Raw genomic sequence first — 23,986 nt, forward strand, 5'->3', positions numbered from 1 at the left:
GATAACTTTCATACCTCTCATATGAACGGTAATCCTTAAATGCTAAAAACCATATACAGCATTCGTTTCTCTCTGCTCCCAATGGAGTCAGGCAGTCTGGTCTCCTGCTGGGCGTATCCTGTCTTCTTCAAAAGGCAGCAACACTTGCTGTTTGGGATTTACTGCTAGAAAGCTTCACACTTTGGTGTCACTGGCCAGGAAGGAACTTCTTTTGATGAAGTTAATTACACCACCAGGTCTTCTCAGAGAGCCACCTGTCTCATGAAAAGGAAGTTCTGCTGACAACTGAAATGCTAGATTTTCAAAAGAAAACCCCAGACTGACAGACTGACCCCCCCCACCCCCCCTAGACATACAGTCTAGATCTGCCAACGCAACGACAATCGGTGCAGGAAACCGATTGCGATTTCTGGTCTCACGGCTCTTCTGTGACAATGGTCATTCTGGAACATTTTTGGGGTGTATGAAAACTTCAACAAGGTACTAGAGGGGCTGGCAGTGTGAAGCTACAAAAGATGCTTCATAATGGGTTTTCTTGGAGTTGGCTGGAAATGTACAACAGTATATATGAGCATACACAGATTTGGGGGATGAATGACACGTCACGCCCGATTAGGGTACACAATCTCTGTATATGTTCAATGCAGAACCAACTAAGTCTGTTTCGTGTATCCAGTTGAATTTTAATTATGAGTCTATTTTAGTTAATGTTTCAGGTCTGTTTTTTACTAGACCTGGTTAATGTGTATGCATACCAGAAATGATGCGACATTAAAATACACTGTCGACTTCGTAAGAACATCTATGTACTAATGGAGCTGCGTCTCCAATTATGTATGCAATATACTTATGTTGGATCCGCATATGCTATATCATTTGATGGTGTCCATGTTTATAAAAACAAAATCATATTTTTCAATTCCCCCCCCCCCCCCCCAAACCCCAAATAAACTTTTTTTTTCCACGTTGTCAATATGGGTGTTGTGTGTAGAATTCTGAGGAAAACCAACAAATTTAATCAATTAAATAAGGCTGTAACATAACAATATATGGAAAAATATGGAAAAAGTGATGTGCTGTAAGTACTTTCTGCATGCAATTATAATGTAGTTTAAAGGGACACTTAAGTCAAACAAAAAAATGAGTTTTACTCACCTGGGGCTTCCAATAGCCCCCTGCAGCTGTCCGGTGCCCTCGCCGTCTTCCTCCGATCCTCCTGGCCCCGCCGGCAGCCACTTCCTGTTTCGGTGACAGGAGCTGACAGGCTGGGGACGCGAGTGATTTTTCACTTTCCTGGCCACAATAGCGCCATCTATGCTACTATAGCATATATCATATACCATATAGCAGCATAGAGGGTGCTAATGTGTCTGGGAACGCGAAGAATCACTCGCGTCCCCAGCCTGTCAGCTCCTGTCACCGAAACAGGAAGTGGCTGCCGGCGGGGCCAGGAGGATCGGAGGGAGACCGCGAGGGCACCGGACAGCTGCAGGGGGCTATTGGAAGCCCTAGGTGAGTAAAACTCATTTTTTTTGTTTGACTTAAGTTTCCCTTTAAATACAACTAAGGACATGGAGGATTGGGAGAATGTTTAATGTGTGATTCCTCGCCTATCAACCTGCCAAAAGTGCCATCGGCCTACAAAGTGTAACTCCGGTGGCACTGAGTTCTTGTGAGGCTGGCCCACTTGCCCAGATCAGACTCAGGTCTATGTTATAGGGCAGTGATGGCTAACCTTGGCACTCCAGCCATGTCAAAACTACAAATCCCATCATACTTCTGCCTCCCTGAGTTATGCTTAGAGCTGTTAGAGTATTGCAATGCCTCATGGGACTTTTAGTTCCACCACAGCTGGAGTGCCAAGGTTAGCCATCACGGTTATAGGGGCTGCGGAGGGAGGGCACATATTCTGGTCCTGCACCATGTTGAGGAGATTCTGGGCTCAGACAGACAGGCTTATTAGACAACTTGCAGATAAGGTTGTTTCTAGAGATCCCTGGGCTGCTCTTTTACATTTTAAAATTGAAGACTTGAGTAAACAGCAGCAGAAAATAGTAACCTTTATTTTTGTAGCTGCAAACCACACAATGGCTAGTTTCTGGAAAACTCAATTTGTTTCCTTTGAGGAAGTCATAATGAGGGTCTCGGGGTACATGGTGCAGGAACAGTTAGCTAGTATTCTTGAAGACAAATGTGCACTAGAGATGTCGGGAACTGTTCGCGGGCGGGCGAACAGCTCCCCCTGTACTACTTCCGGGTCGCTATGACCCGGAGTAGTATGCCTGCGCTGGCCCGGCGGTGCGCGTCCTAGATCGCGTGCCTGTTGCTGGGCATTTTCTGCGCATGTGCGTGACGTCATGAGTGACGTCAAGCACATGCGTAGAGAGTGCCCGTCAGCAGGCGCGCAATCAAAGACGCACGCTGCCGGGACAGCGCAGGCGTACTACTCCAGGTCATAGCGACCCGGAAGTAGTACTGCCCCCATAGAGGTTCGCCCGTGAACAGGTCGGGCCATCTCTAATGTGCACTGTGCACAAATGTGTCATATTTGACAGAATATGGAGCCCATGGCGTAGGATGATTGAAGACAATTAGAGAGTGATCTGGGATTTGGGGGCCCTGCTTCTTGAAACCTTGGCAACATTTTCTTGTCTTTTCTCCTGTTCCTTCTCTGTTTTTTGCTTTCCTTTTCTTCTATCTCTGTCTTTCCTTTCTTTCATCTGGTTCTGTCCCAGGTGTTCTTCTTTCCTCTTTGAATTACCACCACCAGTCCACCAGCTCTGAGAGCTTGAAACCTGCCAAAGCTGTAGCTAGGGATGTAATGATTCTGGGAGCAAGTCCCATATTTTAGTGAATTTATGGTATGTTCTGTCTGTTGATGAGCCCCTGTCTCGTATGTGTACGTCAAGGCCTGCAAGCCTAATATTGTGACATTGCTTTTTATCTTGATGGGCTGTAATATCTTCTTGTGAAATTTAATAATAATGTTTGAAGTACAAAACTTCCCATGTCTGTAAAGAGGACAAGGACACAGCCCGATATTGACCCAAGTTAATAAATGAACAGATTTGGAGCCCTTCTATTTTTGTGTGTAAACATTCATTAACCTTCTGCAGTCAAAACACGTGTTCACAAAAAAACTGGAACTCTAATAATAAAAAAGAAATTAGTTTGTAAAAATGAAAATAGATTGCATGATTTTGTACGAGGCTAATTCACCACAATGAGGTTCCCTCCTTAGAAATGGTCCATATTCTACTTGCACCAGTAATCACACAAGCAGACATTTCATGCTCTAGAACCTGAGCTAAGCCAATCAAGAGCATAACTAGAAATAACTAGGCCCCTGTGAAATTTTAGATGGGGTTCCCTCCATTTAGTGCCTTCTATTCACCTACCTCTCTACCCCTTTTAATACTGTATCCCTGGCCTGGGCAAAATTTGAGTGTTTCCGCATTCCTAAAATTCTCCCTCTTTTTCCCCCCTCCTTCCCTGCAGAGTCGTGAGCGGGCGGTGTAAGAATTTAAGTAATATATGCTTGAATTCATAGGCCTCAGTTACTTTAACTGAGGTTAGTTAAAATACTTGATTTGCAGAGTATACCTTTAAGGAGCATTTCTAGAAGCACTGAAGAACAGTGTGGTTCGGTCTGTACAAGGCTACGCGATGTACAGACAGATAGGCAGTCTTGTTCTGTAAACATTGAGCCAAGTACAGTAAACAAGTATTTCTTAGAACAAGATGACCGGTGCCTGGACCATGGGATTTTCAAGGCCATGCGCAGTAAGGACTGTGCTTGTCATGATACCACGGGGTATCTCACGGGGTCTGAGCCAATAACAGGTGATGAGTTAGTGATCCGTCACTGCTCAGATGATGTCACATTTAACTCTTTAGAGATGAGTTAAGAAGAGGTAACGTGTGCCCGGGAGGGCTATTCTGACTACTGCTGCTTCTTCTGATGTCTGGCTGATGACTTCCACCCTTTACTTTTATTTGTAATGTATTGTCATATAATCTAACTGTATGCTGTATATAGGCCTATGGGCCACGTAGATGTAACAATAAGAGGAAACCTGGTTGCCATGCAATGGGACCAAGAGCTGTAACGCAAAGAACAATGGCGTCGCTGAAGTGTAACATGTAGCAATAAGCATCTGTATATCTGTTTACTGAATAAACTCCTGAGACTGTGACAACGTCTAAGAAGTTCTATCTCCTATGCTGCTTGCTGTGATGAGAGTCGTATTTGCAGCTCTTATTAATGAGTTGCTGGTGCCGAACGAAGGAGTAGTGTTGTTGCCAATAGCAACCAACATATAGATTCTTACAGGCGATAGTTAGGGGAGACTTAAAACTCACCTGATCGCCGTCCAGCGTCGCAACTCCATGGCAACAGGGCATCACATGACATGACCTCGGAACATGCCAGCATGTAATACGCTTGCTCGTCCCAATGTCATGTCATGTGACGCCCTGTTGCCATGGAGACGCGACACTGGATGGCGATCAGGTGAGTTTTAAGTCTCCCCCATTACCGCCCACATTGGCGACCCTGCAGGGAGGGAGGGGGAAGGAGGGGGATCCGAGCGCTTGTTGGTGGGCCAGAGTAACAGCGCGAGCAGGCCTAATCTGGCCCATGGGCCGTAGTTTTCCCAGTGCTGCTCTATGCCCTCTATGCCTCTTTCTCAACTCACAAAATGCTCAACTGTATAATGAGGCACTGGGAGGGGGTTGCACTTTGGAATCTCTAGTTCTGTAGAACCTTGTCTCGACCTTGAGTAAGGGATAAGTGGTGCAAACACCATGTCTGCTCCCAACAGTGATAGCGGGAGTACCAGTATAGTAGCACCTTTTCTGACTTATCAGAATATGTGCCACGGACACCTATGCCAGGATTCTCCTCCTCGACTTCAGCTCCGCCTTCAACACATCATCCCCAACATCCTCCATGATAAGCTGGTACAACAACAATGTGCATCTCTCCCTCTGCATGTGGCTGAAAGACTTCCTCACAAACAAAACCCAAGTGGTGAAGCTCAACACCTTCACCTCGCGAGTGCAAACCACCAACCCAGGCAATCCCCAAGGGTGTGTCCTATCACCAATCCTATTCTCCCTATACACAAACTTTTGCACTACTAAGAACGACTGTCAAGGTGATTACGTTTGCAGATGACACAACCGTCATAAGCCTCATAGACAAGAGCTGAGAACTAGCCTACAGTCAGGAGATGGAGAGGATCAGCAAATGGTGTAAGGACAGTAAGCTTTTCCTCAATTCAGCAATACTGTTGAACTAACCATTGACTAACAATTGATTCCCCCCCAGTTCTCATTGAGGGCTCCAAGGTTTCCAAAGCCCCCAGCACTCACTTCCTAGACAGCACAATCACCAAGGACCTAAGATGGGAGGAGAATGCTTCCAAAGCACAAAAAAGGCCCAACAACAGCTGTTCTTTCTGCTCCAACTGAAAAAAGTTTAAAATGACTTACACCCTTTTGACCCACTTCTACTCCACCATCTTTGAGTCGACGACGCCCTGGGGGGTTTATGGTGGCATCTGGGAGTCCCCTTTAAGAAGGGGACCCCCAGATGCCTGCCACCCTCCCAGGAGAAGTGAGTATAGGGGTACAAAGTACCCCTTACCAATTTCCACAAAGGGTTAAATGAAATAAAAACATGCCGACGAGAAAATTATTTTATTATTCTTAATTAACCAGAAATTCTTACCTGTACCTTTTTAAAAAGTTCCCATATCCTCGGAAAAGGTCCCACACCAATATCCTCTAACTTGCGACCTTCAATTACATCTTGATTGAAGATCTCCGCCATCTGCAGCCACACACCACCGCTCCCGCCGCCAGCTCTCAGCTACACTAAGTGTAGCTGAGAGCAAGTCCTATGTGGACGCTTTACCGCCAGCTCCCGCTGTCCTCCCCACACCTGTCGTCCTGGAAGTGGGCGGAGCCATGATTGAAATCACTCAAATCCGTGATAGGGGGTATCCGAGCAACCCTGCTCGGCGATTAAAATCTATTCTGATTCTTTTCCGATTAATTCAGAAGGCCCAAATCAATTATCTAATATACTGCCATGATTCATATTTGCCCTAATAGATCATACTAATTTCTCTGTGCTTGTACTGCAGATTGTCTAATTACTTTTTTATCATGCTCTTTACTTCTCTCGTAAACTATGAGTTTGTTTTTCTGATAAATTCTGTGCTAACCTTCAAACTATTCAGTACCCCTTATGTACACAAGGAGCATGCAATATGCATCCAACTTCTGCCCCCGCTGGAAGGCAGGTCTCAATTGCTGGTTTAAAATTTAGCTTGGAATATATCCCTACCCAACCACGCGTGGTTTAGTCAATGGGTGGGAGATAGCTTCCTAAAGATACATTTACACAGGCATTGCTTCCGTCTACCCATATTTGATCTAATTTATATCGATCATAATAGATAACCATACCTCCCAACTTTTTGAGACAAGAAAGAGGGATGCTTAATCCACACCCCTGTCACACCCCTGATCAATGTTTTTTACTATGGAAAAGATCTGCTTTCTTTGTACGGGTGTTCTGGATGTTATTTTGATCCTATGCCTATGTCTTTTTTGACCTTTTTATTTTCTACTAGCTGATGACCAGGCATTGCCCGGGTATGTATTTGGCTGGTGTTGGCTCCACCCACTTTTTCTAACCCTAACACACAAACACTCAATGACCAAGTTTGTGAGCTTTGGGGTCTTTGGCATCAATAATTTGTGCATTCCCATAGAAATTAAACATATCAGATAAGCTGTTTATGACTCCATCCCTTTAATGGATTTGGACCCCAGTCACCCAATGACCAACTGTAGCAGGTTTGAGGCATCTGCCATTAACAGTGTAAAAATGGCAGAAATTTATATATTCCACTTGAAAATCAACAGTTGCATTTTGATTGGCTATTATAGGCTCCACCCACTCCCCTGAATATTTATCAGTCACCCAGTGACCATCTGTGCAAAGTTTGAGAACACTGCCATTAACACTGTAAGAATGGCTGCAGTTTATATTTTACCAGTGAAATTTGTTTTTGGCTCTGCCCGCTTTTTGTAACCTGGACACACAGTCACTCAATGACCAAGTTTGTGATCTTTGGGGTCCTTGACATCAATAATTTGTATTTTCCCAGTGAAATTAAACAAATGTGATTGGCTGTTTTTGGCTCCAACCCCTTTTCTGAATTTAAATCCCAGTCACCCAATGATCGACTGCACTAGGTTTTAGGCTTGTACCATTAACAGTACAAGAATGGCAGCAATTTTAATATTCCCCTTGAAAATCAACAGGTGAATTTTGATTGGCTTTTTTTAGGCTCCATTCACTTTTCTGAATATTAAAGTGAACCGAGCACCTTTTTAGCACTCAGGACATTTCTATAGCACATGAAAAATGCATGCCAACAATCTGTTTTATTATTAAAATAAACTTGTATTTTACCTTGTATTTTACAATCAAATGAGTTTTAATAGGCTGTTTCAGAAGCCTGACCGTCCGCAGAAATCTCAGGACACTAATTGTTTTATTGAGCTAATTACCCAGAAGAAAACCATCTCTTTTCAACAACAAAGGGGGTGGGTAATTAGGACTGTTTGAAACAGACAATGTATTACCCACCCCCTATGTTGTTGAAAAGAGATGGTTTTCTCAATAAAACAATTAGTGTCCTGAGATTTCTGCGGACGGTCAGGCTGCTGAAACAGCCTATTAAAACTCCTTTGATTGTAAAATACAAGGTAAAATACACGTTTATTTTAATAATGAAACAGATTGTCGGCATGCATTATTCATGTGCTATAGAAATGTCCTGAGTGTTAAAAAGGTGCTCGGTTCACTTTAATCCCAGTCATCCAGTAACGAACTGTGCAAAGTTTGAGAACCCTGCCATTAACAGTGAAGTAGGGCTGCAGTTTACATTTTATCAGGGAGTCTGTTTTTGTATCCACCCACTTTTTGCAACCTTGACACACAGTCACTCAATGACCAAGATTTGAGCTTTCGGGTTCCTGGCATCAAAATTGTGTGAATGGATGCAGTTTATGCAGCAAAGAAATCTGATTTGCTGTTTGTGGCTCCACCCCTTTAGTGCATTTGAACCCCAGTCACTTAATGACCAAATGTAGCAGGTTTGAGGCCTCTGCCATTAACAGTGTAAGAATGGTAGCAGTTTCAATATTCCCCTTGAAAATTAATAAGGGAATTTTGATTGGCTGTTGTAAGCTCCACCTACTTTTCTGAATATTAATCCCAGTCACCCAGTGACCAACTGTGTCAAGTTTGAGAACCCTGCCATTAACAGTGTAAGAATGGCTGCAGTTTATATTTACCATGTAAAAAGTTGTTGTTAGCTCCACCCACTGTTTCTAACTGTGACATACAGTCACTCAATGACCAAGTTTATGAACTTTGGGGTCCTTGGCATCAATAAGTTGCATTTTTCCATTGAAATTAAAAATTCTGATTAGCTGTTTGTGGCCTGCCCCCTTTTCAGAATTTAAACTCCAGTCTCCCAGTGACTGACTGTGCCAGATTTGAGGCCATTAGGAGTGTAAGAATGGCAGCAATGTTAATATTCCCCACACACAAAAGAAAGCATCCATGACACTAAGAATCACTACATAGCCAAATCCATCATAATCATATATAATACTTTATTAAGGGTAACATAATAAAAACAAATACAATCAATCAGCAAGGGGTCTATACAGGTGGGGTACTCAAAAGACACTCCTGTATACTAGTAATAAACAATATTCGTCCAGAATGACACTAAATACGTAGGTGTCTAATCACCAAAAATGGGTAAACACACATACAACAGCTGTTGGGAAAGAAACCTAGCATAATCACATGCCTGGTAACATCCACATGAAAATTGAATCAATGTGTACAGTCACTTTTTAGCCCGCAATCATGCATCTACTCGTAATCGGGCTATGCACTTACCCACAAGGAGAGAACCCACACATCGAGGCCCAATTGCTGTACGCAATCTCACACGTTCCGGACCCCTGTCCTTCGTCGGAGATGTCGGCGCAATGAATCCCGGGAGCCGACGAGTTCCGGTGGGCATGGCCACGCCCACCGCTGGACTGCGCTTATGCGTCATTACGCACGCACCCAGTCAGGCCACCGTCGTAACCAAGCCTCAAGTCCACTAAGCCCACCCCCAGGAAAAGTGCAAAGTCCAATATAATATATGGAACAAGGCGAAATATGCCAACAATTATTCTACTCAAATATATAAAATGAATAAATAACAATGGATTGCTGCGGACAAGTAAGTACTTCAAGTATGGGTACACACTAAGGATTGACCACGGCTTAAGAATTAACGATTGTTCATGGATTTACAATTGTTGATATTGTATATATTTATAAATGAGCTATTTTTGATTTGGCAGCTCATTCATTGCGCCGACATCTCCGATGAAGGACAGGGGTCCGGAACGTGTGAGATTGCATACAGCAACTGGGCCTCGGTATGTGGGTTCTCTCCTTGTGGGTAAGTGCATTGCCCGATTAGGAGTAGATGCATGATTGCGGGCTAAACAGTGACTGTACACATTGATTCAATTTCATGTGGGTTTTCCCATTTTTGGTGATTAGGCACCTATGTATTTAGTGTCATTCTGGATGAATATTGTTTATTACTAGTATACAGGAGTGTCTTTTGAGTACCCCACCCGTATAGACCCCTTGCTGATTGATTGTATTTGTTTTTATTATGTTACCCTTAATAAAGTATTATACATGATTATGATGGAGTTGGCTATGTAGTGAGTCTTAGTGTCATGGACGCTTTCTTTTGTGTTTGACTATATGCGTTTTGTCCATAGATATGGATAGAAGTTTGGTTTTTTTCTTTGTACTCTGCTTTGTTGTGCCTATGTTAATATTCCCCTTGAAAATCAATAGGTGAATTTTGATTGGGTTGTAGGCTCCACCCACTTTCCTGAATATTAATCCCAGTCATCCAGTGACCAACTGTGTTAAGTTTGAGAACCCTGCCAATAACAGAATGGCTGAAATCAATCTAACAAATCGGATTGGCTGTTTGTGGCTCCACACCTTTACTGGATTTGGACTCCAGTCACCGAACGACTGACTGTATCAGCTGTGAGGCCTCTGCCATTTACAGTGTAAGAATGGTAGCAATGTAAATATTCCCCTTGAAAATCAATAGGTGAATTTTGATTGGCTGTTGTAGGCTCCACCACATTTCTGAATGTTTCGAGTTTGAAAACACTGCCATTTACAGTGTAAAAATGGTTGCAGTTTATATTTTCCCATGTAAAAAATGTAGTTGTTGTTGGTGCCACCCACTTTTTCTAACCTTGACATTCAGTCACTCAATGATCAAGTTTATGAGCTTTGGGGTCCTTGGTATCAATAATTTGTATATTCCCATTAAAATTAACCACTTTGTACTCCTTGACGTATAAAAACGTCAAGGAGGACAGGCGCGTTCCCACGCGCTCCCACGGCCGATCGCGCGCGTGCACGCGCACTCCCGGACGCGGATTCGGTAGTCACGGAATCAATGTTTCGGGCTATGGAGCCCGATCACTGATTCCTCTCCCCCGCTGAAAAAGCGACAGCTTCTCTCGGAAGCTTCGCTTTTTCTGAAGCTATGACCCTCTAAGCGTACATTGTACGCTTAGAGCGACGTCATGTAAACAAACTCAAGATTGCCATCTTGTGGCCAAAAAGTAAAACTACAAGTAAAAGTTAAAAAACATTACAATACACAAATATTTCCCCAAATAAAACACTTTCATATCCCACCCTCCCAAAAATGCCCACATAAAATGTTTAATAAAAAAAAAAAAAAACATTACTATAAAAAAAAGCAACGCATAAATATTTACCTAAGGGTCTAAACTTTTTAAATATCTATATAAAGATGAAATATTTCTCTCTATTTTTTTTTTATAAGCTTGTAAATAGTGATGAATGCAAAACGGAAAAAATGCTCTTTTATTTCCAAATAAAATACTGTCGCGATACATTGTGATAGGGACATAATTTAAATGGTGAAATAACCGTGACAAATGGGCAATTACAATACGTGGGTTTTAATTATGGAGGCATGTATTATTTTAAAACTATAATGGCCGAAATCTGACAAATAATGAATTTTTTCATTTTTTTTTCTTATTCTTACTGTTAAAATGCATTTACAGTAAGGTAGCTCTTAGCAAAATGTACCCCCCAAAGAAAGCCTAAATGGTGGTGGAAAAAAACAAGATATAGATCAGTTCATTGTGATAAGTAGTGATAAAGTTATAGGCTAATGAATGGGAGGTGAACATTGCTCGGATGCATAAAGTGAAAACGACTGAGAGCTTAAGTGGTTAAACAAATCTGATTGGCTGTTTGTGGCTCTGCCCCTTTCTGAATTTGAACCCCAGTCACCCAATGACCAACTGTACCAGGTTTGAGGTATGTGCTTTTAACAGTGCAAGAATGGCAGCAATTTAAATATTTCCCTTTAAAATCAACAGATTAATTTTTATTGGCTGTTGTAGGCTCCACCCATTTCCTGAATATTAATCCCATTCAGCCGATGAACAACTGTGCAAAGTTTGAGAACCCTGCCATTAACAGTGTAAGAATGGCTGCAGTTTATATTTTCCCAGGGAAATTTGTTTTTGTCTCCACCCACTTTTTATAACCTTGCCACACAGTCACTCACTGACCACGTTTTGAGATTTCAGGTTCTTGGCATAAATGTGTTAATGGAAGCAGTTAATCCACCAAGAAAATTTCATTGGCTGTTTGTAGCCCCGCCCCTTAAGTGAATTTGAACCCCAGTCACCCAATGACTGACTGTAGCAAGTTTGAAGCCTATGCCATCAACAGTGTAAGAATGGCAGCAGTTTAAATATTGCCCTAGAAAATCAGTAGGTGAATTTTAATTGACTGTTGTAGGCTCCACCCACTTTCCTGAATATAAATCCTAGTCACCCAGTGACCAAGTGTGCCATGTTTGAAAACCCTGCCATTAACAGTGTAAGAATGGCTGCAGTTTATATTTTCCCAGTGACATTTTCCCATTTAAAATGAATGGCTGAAATTTGATTGGCTGTTTTATGCTCCGCCCACATTTCATGGATTTGTAACCTCGGTCACCAAGTGACCAACTGTGCCAAGTGTGGGGACTGTGGCTTGGTTACTGTGAGAATGGCAGCCTTTTACACTTTTTTCCATTGACTTGAATGGGTGGAATCTGATTTGCTGTTTGTAGCTCCGCCCAGGTGTGCAGGGGGGACATGAGACCCTCAGAACATATCATCCCAGGTAGTAAGGGATCTGTATACCAAGTTTCGTTCAAATCGATCAAGCCGTTTTCGAGTGATTGCGGCACATACACACACACGCACGCACGCACGTACACGCACAATTTTATATATATAGATTACAGACTGAAAAATGTCTGATTGTCTTAAGAATGTATTGCCTTCTGTGACATATGTTTATGGATCTATTATGCATGGGATGTATAGTTATATGGGTTGCTGTGTTGCTGTGTTCGTATGTAAATATATGCTGCCATGGTTTTGTGTATAATTTTTTGCGTACACTACAATGTGCATAGCTGCGCATCCATTATCTGCGGGCCGGTATGCTTTCCCTACGCATTATACTTACTTCTTCCTATTTGCGCTCCAGCGTGGTTTGCCTGTCCTCCTTCGGCCTCCGTCCGGCGTTAACGCCCCACTGACGTCACGTGTGACGCTGCGCCTGGCGCGTACATGTGACCGCTCCTCTTCCGATACTTAAGTCAGCGCCCCGCGCTGCTCTATTGCAGAGTTCCCCTCGTACTCTCTGAAAAAGCGCCGTGACGGCCGCGATACCGGTGAAGTAGTCCACCGAGGGCTCCTTCCTCCAACACCGGCTAAGTATACCTCCAGCCTATTGCTTCCACTGTAGCGTTCCCCACTGTCAGTCTCACTCAAACTAGCACGCTATAGTACTTTATATTGGTTGATAAATCCATGGTCACTATATGGTTATGAACTGTTATTTATTACAGGTTTTTTTATATATATTATATGCACTGTTATCATTTAGATTATATGTTATTCACTGCACTATTTTGAGGAGGTTCTGAACCCGGGTTCATACAATGCAGGGGTGCTCTTTTTTTAACACCCCCACTGTTAGGCTGATTGTCTTTATCGATATACATATATTGATGCCGCCTCTTATGTTCTTTATTTAGGATATATAGATATATTAATTTTCTCATATGGAGGGTTTGTGTGAACGTTTTTAATGTTTTATCCTTTACTAGTGGAATGAACTATATTTAATAAAATTGTTTCAGATGCTTTATACTATATATAGTGAGGTGCTGTTTTCATCAGCTATCCTTCTTTCTTGTACAGCTGTTTGTGTAGTGATGGCCGTGCTGGACTGGTGCGCACCATGGCGAGAGTGCAGGCCATGGCGGTTTTCAAGCCCATTTGGTCGGGCTGAGGTAGCTCAATGACAGAACAACAGTGACTGAGTGTCCAGCTGATCGAACTTGGTCTGTCCACAATAAAGTAACAACCTTATTATCTTGGGTGTGCCCCCAACACACTCATATAGGTCATTGCTTTATTGTGATACGCAAGCCCCTTCACTGCAGCAAGGTAAAGATCACGAAGGGGAATTGAAACATGTACATGCCTTTTGTTTTGTTGTTGCAGCCGCAGTGCAGCCAGAAAAATTAGGCATGTACACGCACCAGAAAAATTATTATTATGTTTGGTAGCAGCCACTGCTAGCAGCAGCGGCCATAACAAATTCAGGAATCCACATGGAGTCTTGGACCCTGTTGGGGGTGGCGGAGAAGTAAGTCAAGCGGCCTGCATGCAGAGATGCTTGGGGCAGGCAGTCACAGTGTGCAGGCAAAGATGCTGTGTGTGGGGACTGACTAAGGCTCAACACACACCATACAATCTTGGTTGTACAGATTTACCAAATCTATGTAGTATAAGGGCCAACAGATTGAAAAATCCTTGAATGATTGATTGGATAAGCTCTTATACTACATGTAAGTGGTAAGATTGAACAACCAAGATTGTATGGTGTGTGTTGAGCCTTAGTCTTTGGGGCAGGCAGTAACCCTCCGGGATCCATGCTTCATTCATTTTGATAAAGGTGAGGTACTGAACACTTTTTTGACCTGACTGCTGGTGGTATAATACAATGTGCAGTTACACATGTGCAGTGAAAAGGTATGCACTGACTGCTGCTATAATACAATTGTGCTGTCACACAGGTGCAGGGAAAGGGTATACAGTGCCTGCTGTTAAAATACAATTGTGCAGCCACACAGTTGTAGCGAAAAGGTATACAGTGACTGCTGCTATGATACAATTGTGCAGTCACACAGGTGCAGGGTAAAGGTATGCACTGACTGGTGGTGGTATTGTATAATACAAAGTGCAGTCACACAGAGGCAGTGAAAGGTATGCACTGAATGTGCTGGGCCTGGCACAGTACAGCAATTAGTAAGGGCCAGCTGCAACAGACAAGGCTGTATATGCAGTGTCAGTGGCAAACACACACACACACACACACACACACACACACACACACACACACACACACACACACACACACACACACACACACACACACACATCAGAAGAACATTAGCTCTCAAAAGAGCTGTTTTGGTGGTGCTTTTCATCAACAAATATCAGCAAGGAGCAAGCTAACAGACTTCCTAACTATCGCTTTCCCTATCTCTCCAATGTCTCTCCCTTTTCTCACTAATACAGCAGCACACAGAGTGAGAACATGGCTGACGCTGCTGCCTTTTATAAGGGGGGGAGGGCTCCAGGAGGGAGTGCAGCCTGATTGGCTGCTATGTGTCTGCTGACTGTGATGTAGAGGGTCAACGTTTAGCCCAATGATGTAGTATAGGGGGCGGGTCGAACTCGCTAAGTTTTCTCGGTGCACCGCAAACTAAGTTCGCGCGAACAAGTTCTCCGGCGAACCGTTCGAGTCATTTCTAACTGTGGGCAGTTACCTATCTAACCTATACTGGGGGCACCTACCTATCTAATCTATACTGCGGGCACCTACCTATCTAACCTATGCCGTGGGCACCTACCTATCTAACCTTTACTGCGGGTACCTACCTATCTTACCTATGCTGTGGGCACCTACCTATCTAGCCTTTACCGCAGGCACCTACCTATCTAACCTATACCGTTGGCACCTACTTATCTAACCTATACCGCGGGCACCTACCTATCTAACCTATACTGCGGGCACCTACCTATCTAACTTACAGTAGCGTAATTGCCATTAAAATCGTAATTGAAAATACCGTAAGCGTAATTTTCAACGCGTAATTTCGCGTTTCGTTCATGCCGTAATTTCACATTAAACGCTACCGTAATTTCGCGTTAAACCGTAACGCTCCGTATAATGTAAAAAAGCCACCGACTTTAAGGGTTAATAGCAAAGCCCCCTTAAATGCTAAGAGCCTCAAATTTGGAAAATATATTAAGGAGATCAGGAGGAATAAGAGGAAATTTTTTTTTTCAAAAAGACCTTATAGTTTTTGAGAAAATCGATGTTAAAGTTTCAAAGTAAAAATGTATACATTTAAAAACCCGCCGACTTTAATGGTTAATAGCAAAGCCTGCTTAAAGTTTAGGAACACCAAATTCCTAGGGTATATTAAGGGGATCAGTGGGAATAAGAGGAATTTTTTTTTTTTCAAAAAGACCTTATAGTTTTGGATAAAATCAATTTTTAAGTTTCAAGGGCAAAAATGTCTTTTAAATGCGGAAAATGTCAGTTTTTTTTGCACAGGTAACAATAGTGTATTATTTTCATAGATTCCCCCAAGTGGGAAGAGTTTTACTTACTTCGTTCTGAGTGTGGGAAATATAAAAAAAAAACAACGTGGGGTCCCCCCTCCCAGACCTCTTTAACCCCTTGTCCCCCATGCAGGCTGCGATAGCCAGAATGCGGAGCGCCGGCCGCGTGGGGCTCCACACCCTGACTATACCAGCCCGCATGGTCCATGGATTGGGGGGTCTCGGAAGGGGAGGGGCAGCCAAGCTTTCCCCTCCCCCTCCGAGCCCTTGTCCAATCCAAGGACAAGGGGCTCTTCTCCACCTCCGATGGGCGGTGGAGGTGGAGGCCGCGATTTCCTGGGGGGGGGGGTTCATGGTGGAATCTGGGAGTCCCCTTTAAAAAGGGGTCCCCCAGATGCCCACCCCCCCTCCCAGGAGAAATGAGTATAGAGGTACTTGTACCCCTTACCCATTTCCTTTAAGAGTTAAAAGTAAGTAAACACACAAACACTTAGAAAAAGTATTTTAATTGAACAAAAAACATAACCACGAAAAAAGTCCTTTAATATTCTTAATTAACCATTAATACTTACCTGTCCCTTTAAATAAATGATCCCTCGCAATAGCCTCGGAAATGTTCTATCAGTTACAATGTAACAAAGTTATTACAATGTAACAACTTTGTTACATTGTAACTACGCCGCACCCGACGTCACTCGCCGCTCAGCCGCCGCACGGACCCGACAGAGCTCTGAGCTATATAGCTCAGAGCTCTCTAAGCATCTTTGAATTTGGGCTCCAAGGAGCCCCATTGGTCCTTAGCAGACCAATGGGGTTCCTTCTGATTTGAAGGAACCCCATTGGTCTGCTAAGGACCAATGGGGCTCCTTGGAGCCCAAATACAAAGATGCTTAGAGAGCTCTGAGCTATATAGCTCAGAGCTCTGTCGGGTCCATGCAGGACGCTAAGTCCCCGCCGGCTCCCGCTGCCCTCCCCGCCTCTCCCACATGTCACCAACATGTCACCCACATGTGGGTGACATGTGGGTGCCAGATGTGGGCGGGGTGGACAGCGGGAGCTGCGGGGACTTAGCGTCCTGCACGGACGCGTAATTGCTGCGGCGGCTGAGCGGCGAGTGACGTCGGGTGCGGCGTAGTTACAATGTAACAAAGTTGTTACATTGTAATAACTTTGTTACATTGTAACTGATAGAACATTTCCGAGGCTATTGCGAGGGATCATTTATTTAAAGAGACAGGTAAGTATTAATGGTTAATTAAGAATATTAAAGGACTTTTTTCGTGGTTATGTTTTTTGTTCAATTAAAATACTTTTTCTAAGTGTTTGTGTGTTTATTTACTTTTAACTCTTAAAGGAAATGGGTAAGGGGTACAAGTACCTCTATACTCATTTCTCCTGGGAGGGGGGGTGGGCATCTGGGGGACCCCTTTTTAAAGTGGACTCCTAGATTCCACCATGAACCCCCCCAGGAAATTGCGGCCTCCACCTCCACCGCCCATCGGAGGTGGAGAAGAGCCCCTTGTCCTTGGATTGGACAAGGGCTCGGAGGGGGAGGGGAAAGCTTGGCTGCCCCTCCCCTTCCGAGACCCCCCAACCCATGGACCATGCGGGCTGGTATAGTCAGGGTGCGGAGCCCCACGCGGCCGGTGCTCCGCATTCTGGCTATCCCAGCCTGCATGGGGGACAAGGGGTTAAAGAGGTCTGGGAGGGGGGACCCCACGTCGTTTTTTTTTTATATTTCCCACACTCAGAACGAAGTAAGTAAAACTCTTCCCACTTGGGGGAATCTATGAAAATAATACACTATTGTTACCTGTGCAGAAACTTAAAAATTGATTTTATCCAAAACTATAAGGTCTTTTTGAAAAAAAAAAATTTCCTCTTATTCCCACTGATCCCCTTAATATACCCTAGGAATTTGGTGTTCCTAAACTTTAAGCAGGCTTTGCTATTAACCGTTAAAGTCGGCAGGTTTTTAAATGTATACATTTTTACTTTGAAACTTTAACATCGATTTTCTCAAAAACTATAAGGTCTTTTTGAAAAAAAAATTTTTCCTCTTATTCCTCCTGATCTCCTTAATATATTTTCCAAATTTGAGGCTTGTCACGGACGGTTGCGGGGCCACTGGCGCATCCTGTAACCGCCCGTGAAGAAAAAGCGATCGCACTCGATTCCCTGCATCGATTGCGCTTCAGATCGATAGAATCTGGGTTGATTGTGTAGGAGGTCTGCAGTCTTTTTTCAGCAGAGAGAGAGCACCAGCTCAAATGCTGGATGGCTCTTTTGATATGCTAATGAGCCTGAGCCTAATCTGCCCCGGAGAGTCCCTGGCTTCAAGCTGTGCTGATGGCCCATCCATCAGGTATAAGGTGACAAGCACCATGGCAGAAGCAATCTAGTTGGGGGAAAAACCAGACTCGCGGGCTCCCTCCCAGCAGGGGAGGTGACACCTAGCTGGCTGCCCCAAACTTCAAAGAGCCTTTGCCTGGGAATAACCTGAGTCTCATAGCATATCCATAACTTCCCAGATCTGTCATATTTCTGGGGTTCCTGAGATGGCAGCTTCGCCAAACGTGGGGGAAGTGTAGCATGAGCCCCGGTGCTGGTGCTGAGGAAGTTTCAGAACATTCTGAGGTAAGGACTGCCAGTTAGGCAGTTTGAAAGTGCCCTGATGATACCACAGGGGTCCCACCCCTCATGTCTGGTATCAGGGCGCTGGGTAAATCGAGACAGACCTGAAAATTTTAATAAATCTGCCCTGACCTGTACGGTTCTGTGAGATAGAGCCCATATATGGGTAGATATGATTTCTAGTCCCCAGGACAAGGGGAGGGCTCATCTCATCTTCTAAGGGGGTGTGTGGCTCCCCGCCCTCACTCCCTCCTACTGAATCAGGGGCATAAGAATGGCAGAGGACCCAAACTCAGTGTCCTCCACCCTGAAAACATCTTGAACTCATCGGTGCCAGCTTGAGGATATGCTGGCATCCACCTGGTCTGAACTCTGAACTTTGAAATGAAAAAAGACCGAGAGCCCAATATAGTGTAGTATGCAATGGCAGGATATGGGAAGTATAACAAATAAAAATATTATACTCACAAACCAGGGTTGCCTCGGAAGCAACCACTGTCAAAGCAGGTGGGGAGAACAAGCCTGTCCCCACTCAGGAATAAAACGTCGCTCTCCGTAGGATAGAGGAAATAGTAGGGTAAAACACCCTTCCACCAAGGGTGGACTTCTGGATACGTGATTGGTGTACAGAGGCGCCGATAGTATAAAAGTGGCTAAAACATTAAAAAGGTTTAGGTTGCGGTGGTGGACCAGCTAACCACAAACGGACGACAAGGCTGTCGAGTATCAACATATATAATTTATTCCAAAGCTCCCACTAAAATTCGCAACGCGTTTCACGGGCAGCAGCCCGCTTCTTCAGGCAATGAGGGTCAGGAGCAACAACACAGCGTGACGTCTGGAAGACTGCTTGGCACCTCTGTCAAGGTGCCAAGCAGTCTTCCAGACGTCACGCTGTGTTGTTGCTCCTGACCCTCATTGCCTGAAGAAGCGGGCTGCTGCCCGTGAAACGCGTTGCGAATTTTAGTGGGAGCTTTGGAATAAATTATATATGTTGATACTCGACAGCCTTGTCGTCCGTTTGTTGTTAGCTGGTCCACCACCGCAACCTAAACCTTTTTAATGTTTTAGCCACTTTTATACTATCGGCGCCTCTGTACACCAATCACGAACTCTGAACTTTGATTGAAACCCAGAACTCTGTTTTTCCCACAAAAAGGACATCTTTCCAGGAACTAAGTATTTTTCTCCCTTCTTTTATTTTTTTTATACTGGCTATTACTGTTTTAATAATTGTTGATTTTAATAATTGTCTGTATATATGAATTATTTATATTGCGTGAATAAACGACTTTCTCCAAGTCATTCACTGTCCGCTACCCTGCTTATCAGCACACACAGAACTGATCCCGGGTCTCTGAAGATACGTTACTGTTTGTTTGTTGTTGGCTAGACAGAATATCGTGTGTTTAACCGTTTTATTCGCAGGACTAGTCAGTTAGTGGGCTCCACGGTCCCATGGTAACCACGGTGGTGGCAGTTTACTCTGAACCAGCGGGTGAAGTTGTAATCACCCGTGTCTCACAGGCTCCCTTCTGAGTTGGCTGCGGCTAATTCTTAACGGTTCCTGCGCATTGACTGCGACCAGAGTTCGCACGACCTGTGCGCTGGCACCGTTTAGAAGGCTAAGTGCGGTCAGCCACAAGGGCTCCTGTGACAAGGCTCTTAGCATTTAAGGGGGCTTTGCTATTAACCCTTAAAGTCAGCAGCTACCTAACATTGATCCATGCGTCAACTTTTCCGCTTGGGAGCATGGCCATACGCATTCATTTCGTAATACCCACTGTAATGCGAAAATTACGTGAAAATTACGCTTACGCGAAATTTCGCGAAATCCTTCTTCATTACGATTATGTACTTACGGCCATAATCGTAATTACACTAATTACGCGAAATTTCACGAAATCGTAATTACGTCATTACGCTCATCTCTAGGTGTTACCCCCTTTTTTTCTGATCTACAGAGAGCTACTTCTTAACCCTGAGTAGGGTCAGCTTTATTCTCCCCACCTGCATTTACAGTGGTTGCCTGAGAGGAGCCCTTGCTTGTGAGTATACCTAAACTTGCTTTGTCAGTATTCCATTTATAACCAGTACTTACTACACTAGAATTTGCTCTCGGTGTCCCTCTTTTCTATTTTTATGACTGTTTTATTTTTTAAAAAAGTGTAATAACTTATTTAACCTCCTGAGTGTTACGCCGCTCAGGAGGTTTTGTTACTTTTTGCCCGATAATAAAATAATTGTCCCAAATGATTGTAAACCCTTTAGCTAGCACTAGGCTAGCTAGTAAAGGTGTCCGGCAATCCCCCGATCCCCGTCACTCCCCCGTTTATACATTACCCAGCCTGGATCCAGCGATCGGCGCAGCCTCCCCGGATAGCTCCGGTCTTCACTATAAGAAGGATCGCACATGACGTCATGCGCAAACCGGATTCTCCCCATAGAGAGACCAGAGCTGTGCAGGGAGGCTGCACGATCGCTGGATCCGGGGGGGGGTAATGTATAAATGGGGGGTTCGAGGGGGATTGGGGGGGGGATTCGGGGGTGCCCGACACCTTTTCTAGCTGGCCTAGTGCACACACAGTGTCGGGCACACCGCTAAGGAGGTTAAAGAGGGACTTTAGCCAAGGATTGAACTTTATTCCAATCAGTAGCTAATCAATCCTTTCCCAAGAGAAAGTTTTCCTTTTTTTGAATAGATCATCTGTGTGGCTGATATTATGGTGAAACCCCTCCCACAGTGTGATGTCATCAGCAGGGTCTGGACAGTTTGCTGTCTGTGAACCTCGTTGCATTGTGGGAAATAACGGCTTTTTCCAGCCGCCAAGCAAGCAATATCTCCCTCTGTGCATAGAGCTCTCAGTAATGAACATTCCATTACCTTTTCTCAAATAGACCATCGAGAGGTCTGTATGGTTGATATTGTGGCGAAACTCCTCCCACAGTGTGATGTCATGACCATGGTCCTGATAGTTTGCAGTCTGTGAACCTCACTGCATTGTGAGAAATAACTGGAAATAATTTCTAACTGCCAAGCCAGCAGTATCTTCCTCTGTGCGTCAAACTCTCAGTAACAAACATTCCGTACAGATCACCTGGCATAACTAAAGATGTCACCACCTGCGATACATTTCAGAATGTAAATCAGGGAGAGGAAAGATTTTACAACAGGCAAACACTGACTAAATTATCTGTGAATGAATATTGTAAAATATAAGGGATTTTATTCATTGTTATTTTCACTACAGTTCCTCTTTAAAATAAAACTGATTGATAGTTTTGGTAGACAAACATGTATCATTAGTAAATTTCAAAGGTCAGCAATTTTGACTGGCGCCGCCTGATTGGAAAAGGAGCATCTTGAGTCCTGACCTGACATTGGGTAGCTAATATTAACCTGAGTTAATAAATAACCAGTTTTGGAGCCTTTTTGCTATCCTAGGTATTGCTGGTGATGCTACAACAATATATAAATGTCCAGGTGGAGATTATGAATCCATCACATCCCTGCTGACTGACTGAGCTGCAGCAAGAAGCCAGGTAAATCTGTTATTTAACTTTTTTTGGTCCTTTTAAACTTGGTGTGATATAACTGGTGAGCAGCAAAATGGCTACCACATCGCACTATTACACATACTTTACTATATGCAGCAGACTGCGTAGACAGGGACATTGGATGCAACCAGCTTTTAAAAAGTCGCACCCTTCAACAGGCCCGGGACAAGGCTTCCCAGCACCAGGGGCAGAGAATCCAAAGTGCGCTCCCACCCCCCGTGCACAATACATACACTACACACACACACACACACACATACACACACTCACTGTACATACACACACACACTCTCACACACACAAACACTGTACATATACACACATGCACACACACACCTGCAGTGCTCTCAATGTAAATCCCTCACCTACCCTCACTTCACATGAGGGCACTGCTGACTGCATAGCTCCCAACTGTCCCCAGAGGCGTAGCTAGGGTTTTCAGCGCCCGGGGACAAAGACTATTAATGCGCCCCCCCAAAGTCAAGGTTGCGGGCGGCCCACGCAGCGCGTCGCGCCAAAAAGGGGCGTGGTCACATAATACATGTGGGCGTGGTTATGGGTGGAGCCAAATGTATATGGAGGTTAGCAGGCTCACGCTCACCCACCCTCCCTCAGTATGTTCCTTCCAGCATGTTCCAAGACAAATTCAGCAATCATGAGCCCGCCCCATCAAGCCAAATTCAGCAATCATGAGGCCTCCAACATAACCAACTCAGCAATCATGAGGCCCCCAACAAGACAAATTTAGCAAACATGAGGCCCCCAACAAGACAAATTCAGCAATCATGAGGCCCCCAACAAGACAAATTCAGCGATCTTGAGGCCCCCAACAAATCATGAGGCCCCCAACAAGACAAATTCAGTAACCATGAGGCCTCCAACAAGACAAATTCAGCAGTCATGAGTCACATAAATAGACAGCATTTCACATAAATTGGTAGAATGCCCCCTTAATATGGTAGACACCTCTCACCTGGCAGCAGTTCTCCAAAATACACTCAATCTGACGTGGTTCCCCAAAAATAGGTAGCCCCAGGTCTATAGTTGTCCCCAGAATAGGTGGCCAGCGGTATAGATGTCCCCAGAACAGGTAACCAGGGGTAGAGATGTCCACAGATCAGGTAGCCAGGGGTATATGTGCCCAGTATATGTAGGCAGGGGTATGTGTGCCCAGTATATGTAGCCAGAGGTATATGTGCACAGTATATGTAGCCAGGGGCATATATGCCCAGTATATGTAGCCAGGGGTATATATGCCCAGTATATGTAGCCAGGGGTATATATGCCCAGAATATGTAGCCAGGGGTATATATGCCCAGTATATGTAGCCAGGGGTATATATGCCCAGTATATGTAGCCAGGGGGTATATATGCCCAGTATATGTAGCCAGGGGTATATATGCCCAGTATATGTAGTCAGGGGGTATATATGCCCAGTCCATGTAGCCAGGGGGTATATATGCCCAGTATATGTAGCCAGGGGTATATATGCCCAGTATATGTAGCCAGGGGGTATATATGCCCAGTCCATGTAGCCAGGGGGTATATATGCCCAGTATATGTAGCCAGGGGTATATATGCCCAGTATATGTAGCCAGGGGTATATATGCCCAGTATGTGTAGCCAGGGGGTATATATGCCCAGTCCATGAAGCCAGGGGGTATATATGCCCAGTATATGTAGCCAGGGGTATATATGCCCAGTATATGTAGCCAGGGGGTATATATGCTCAGTATATGTAGCCAGGGGTATATATGCCCAGTATATGTAGCCAGGGGTATATATGCCCAGAGTAGGTAGCCAGGGGGTATATATGCTCAGTATATGTAGTCAGGGGTATATATGCCCAGTATATGTAGCCAGGGGTATATATGCCCAGTATATGTAGTCAGGGGATATATATGCCCAG

The 23,986-nt window shown here is 44.2% G+C and overlaps 1 long non-coding RNA gene across 3 annotated transcripts in view; it reads left to right on the plus strand.

The window, feature by feature from the left end:
• Positions 1 to 23,986, plus strand: part of LOC137528819 (uncharacterized) — a 233,867-nt gene that overhangs the window by 207,270 nt on the left and 2,611 nt on the right. For 2 of the 3 annotated variants that reach the window (XR_011023474.1, XR_011023473.1), the window contains exon 2: positions 21,965 to 22,062. This is a non-coding gene — a long non-coding RNA (uncharacterized lncRNA). Of the gene's footprint in view, positions 1 to 20,483; positions 20,568 to 21,964; positions 22,063 to 23,986 lie in introns of all 3 variants that reach the window. The other variant, XR_011023472.1, reaches the window with a different exon arrangement.

The sequence above is a fragment of the Hyperolius riggenbachi genome, chromosome 8, assembly GCF_040937935.1.
Source record: "Hyperolius riggenbachi isolate aHypRig1 chromosome 8, aHypRig1.pri, whole genome shotgun sequence".
Lineage (NCBI taxonomy): Eukaryota > Metazoa > Chordata > Amphibia > Anura > Hyperoliidae > Hyperolius > Hyperolius riggenbachi.